The 3,976-nt window shown below is 34.8% G+C and overlaps 1 long non-coding RNA gene across 1 annotated transcript in view; it reads left to right on the forward strand.

Annotated features, from left to right (window-relative positions):
* Positions 1 to 2,583: 2,583 nt before the first annotated feature.
* Positions 2,584 to 3,976, forward strand: part of LOC107748062 (uncharacterized) — a 22,011-nt gene continuing 20,618 nt past the window's right edge. Inside the window, exon 1 of the long non-coding RNA XR_001640875.1 lies at positions 2,584 to 2,707. This is a non-coding gene — a long non-coding RNA (uncharacterized LOC107748062). The remainder of the gene's footprint in view (positions 2,708 to 3,976) is intronic.

The following is a 3,976-nucleotide window of genomic DNA, read 5'->3' on the forward strand; positions in this document are numbered from 1 at the left end:
ACACACACACACACACACACACACACACACACACACACACACATTTATACATTGTTCATGTAATGTCTTTTTCTGAAAAGTTTTATATAGATGTACGTTCTGTTTTTAAATGTAACTACTTACTACTTCCCATAATGTTTGCAAAATGATTAAATGGAGCGTTCCCTTAATGTTTTCTCTAGCATTTGCATTAACCAATAAAAAGCATTTTTAAAATATATATTTTTTTTATTATAAATAAAACGTTATTTATAACGTTAACAAAACGTTCTTATATTTTTTGCTGTTTTCTGATTGCTTGACACAATCCACGTTTGGGCTGGTTGCATTTTCGTTAGAATTTGCGTTTTGCAAGATGAGCTTTTACCAGCTGCTTTGCCTTGAGGGCAGAGCAACATGATTTAGTTCAACAACCCTGGGGTCAAATGGCACCTGATGAAGCAAGTGTTCTTTAGATGGACAGACGGATGTTTCCTTTTCATCCTTCAGTAATCAGACAGAAAGACACCTGAGAACTTCAGCCAGACCTCTGCCTGACCATCAAAGTGTTTTTCAAAGGATGGTCAACAAGAAATGATTTACATTTATGCATTTGGCAGGAAAAAATCAAACAAAATAACATTTTAATACAAATTGCATCCTGAGTATGTTTATTACCGCCAACCTATCAAAGCAAAAATGCACTTGAGGTCATGTCATATTGTGTGTTGCGTTGTCCATCCCGAAGTGTTTCTCATTTGGCTTTGTCTCACTCTGGTGGCTATGTCTTAAAAAAAGATCCAATGACGTCAGAGTTGCATAATGTCATTCATAAGTAAAGGCAATAAATACATCAATTTGAGATTTTAAGTCATCATTGATTTTTGTCAAATGAACAATACAAATCTTTACAGTCATGAAAGACTGACGGTCTTGATCTTCATCTGATAAATATCAGCAACATCGTTTTCCTGATTGCCGCTGTATCCTGATGTTCTTTTTTATTTTTATCAGGTGTTGTGAAGATCTTTTCCAAAATCTGCTAGCTTCAGGATGAGCTAAAAAGTAAAACAAAATATTATAATATTATTGTTATTGACTTCGTTTTTCAGAGGCCTTCAAATATGATACAGTAGGTTTTATAGGGTTAAAACTGAGATAATAATGACAATGGGCAGAACATGATTAATTAGTCTATTAGTTTTACGTTTTATGATCTAATTATCATATATTTGGACAGATGTGTCCTAAAAATGCTAATATTCAGTTCTGAAAAGATTACCAAAACATAAAGCTAGATAATTATTATGGTAGCATCTACACTAATATACAAAGAAAGAAGCTTAATTCAGGAACAATCTACCTTGTGCAGAAAGTGATATCAGCTGTAGAGAAATGGAGGAAAATTTCTTCCCGTTTACCTTCATAAACTTGGTCATTTTTGAGAAGAGGTGTGGTTAGATGATCTGTAATTCATACCTCCTTATTTCCTCTCACTCCAACTTCATTTTTTAAAGGTTCTGGCTGCTGGCCGTGTGAAAAGTGTTCTCGTGACATATATTAGTGCTCTGTTAAAGCCTTGATTTGTGTGTGTAAAGTCAACTAATTGCACTTAAACTGCATCCAAATGATCACAACTGAAATGCAACACCTATCCATATTACATATCCAAAAAATATTGGCAGTACCATGGTACTTTTTTGTTAGTGAATTAGGTTTCTATTAGACGGATTAGGTGGTGTGTGGTGATCAGGAGAGATTATCTGTCCATGTATTAAAAGTTTATATGAGTTCAGGCGACTTTAAATAGGAAACAACACATGCTGGATGTTTTGTTGGTCATGTGACTTATTTTGAGACACTCTGTTGTGCCACTTGTCTCTATCAAAGACACTGACCCTTTAAAATAATTTTATACATAATATATGTGTCATATCTGGACATGGGTCATTTAACTTAACGTTAACATTTGACCTAACTTGCTGAGTTTTTAAACTGAAAATAGGCACATATCTGGCCTATTTATGGAAAAGAAGGGAATGATGCCAATATTTACCTCCTGCTGAAACACGTGGGGAGAAAGAGAGATTACTGCATTTACGTCATAAAAACAGAATAAGCGCAGAGCAGCAAAGCCGCTCTGAAACCGGTGAAACAGAGGGCGGGGCGTGGATGCACGGAAGTTGTCTCTGATTGGTCAGAAACGGTGGGTGATAAATAATTATTATTCTGTTTCACCTCTTGGGCGTTTATTTTAAATAAAATATCACTTAAATATATCAAATGTCACTATTCAGGTGTAAATTAGACCATGCATTTGTTGCAATTATTTATGATTACTTGAAATATCTAACTGATTTAAAATAATTGCAAAAGCACATTCTCGTATTATATCATATTAATATTTTTAAATTTCCAATAAAGAAAATATTAGTGATACACAATAATTCAATAAATTAAAAAACGTGTGATTTGAGGTTATGGTTTCATGAGCCACCGCGCGCCCCCTAGAGGAATAAAAGGTAATGTCCTCTAAAAAACAGTGATTAGTGAGTATTAGCCTCTCAAACACATACACATACACAACAGTGTTGTCAACACACACAGAGGACAATGAAACACGGGCAAAGAGAGTCGAGAGGAGCTGAAGTCAGTGCATCTGCTCCTGAACTCCTCCGTCCCATCATGGCTCAATCAGGATCTCAATCACCAGATGATGCTTTGCACGGTAAGACAACTGCATAACACTGCTTCATTGTTATAACCTGTGATTATGTAGATTTACATTCTCTATTACCTACTATATATTTATGTATGTATATATTTACATTTATGTATATATCAAAATTATGATACCTTTTTAATTTGATAGTATATCCATAGTATATAATTGTAGCCTATATAAAATAAAATAATTTACAATGAAGTATTATTTTTTATGAAATAAAATAACACGAATGAATGTTAAATACGGTTTAAAAGATTAAAAGAATTCAATTACAAAATAAGTAACTTGATAAAAATAATTACAATTCATTTTAAGACTATTGAACTTATAGAATGAATCTTTGTTTTTATTACTAAGAATTTTCTATTATATCTGTCTGTTTTTTGTAATGAATCAGTCCACTGAAGGCGAGAGTAGTGAAGAACCCAAGTGCAGTTTATTTACAGTGTGATCCAAACGCCAAACAATAATCCGAGACTTGACTTGACGAGACACATTACATTTTTCTTTTGCTGTGCTATTGTTTTTGTCTGTATTGTTATGTAAATAGATTCCATGACTCGCCGGTTTTGTCTCTCTCTAAGCCAATTACTGTGAAGAGGGTTAACAGCTCTTATAATTTGATCAGGGGCTTAAACTGTTCGCAGGGGAAAACGTGAGAACAACAGTGTTTGCAGAACGCAATTTCTTCATAAAAACAAATCCCTCTCTGGGAATACGTTATCATTTAAAGTAAAACACACAAATACATGTGCATTCTCTCCTCCGCACCCAAACACACATGCACACACTCACAGCTTGATGTTATGCTCTGTATAACACACGGCTCTCGTCTGTGGTTATGTCACAGTTCCACATGCTGGAGAATCTGGGGCAATGGCACAGTCCCTCCATGACAAAACCCCTGTCACTGAAAAAAACTAACCCAAAATGACCAGGAAGGGCAGAAAGAGAGGATGCTCAAGGCATGGGGAAAGATGATAAAGGTCAGGATTAGAAAGAAGATGGGGAGGAAGAGAGAGAGAGAGAGAGAGAGAGAGAGAGGTGACTGGCTAATCTCTGACAGAAATAAAATGCTTATGTAAGCAAGCTCTTGTTTGGGCAACAGTACTGTATCATCATGTCCATGTGTTCATGTCAACAATCAGATAGATAGATAGATAGATAGATAGATAGATAGAATGATGGAACGATAGATAGATAGATAGATAGATAGATAGAATGATGGAACGATAGATAGATAGATAGATAGATAGATAGAATGATGGA

This window comes from Sinocyclocheilus rhinocerous, unplaced genomic scaffold, assembly GCF_001515625.1.
Source record: "Sinocyclocheilus rhinocerous isolate Xijiao unplaced genomic scaffold, SAMN03320098_v1.1 scaffold2063, whole genome shotgun sequence".
Lineage (NCBI taxonomy): Eukaryota > Metazoa > Chordata > Actinopteri > Cypriniformes > Cyprinidae > Sinocyclocheilus > Sinocyclocheilus rhinocerous.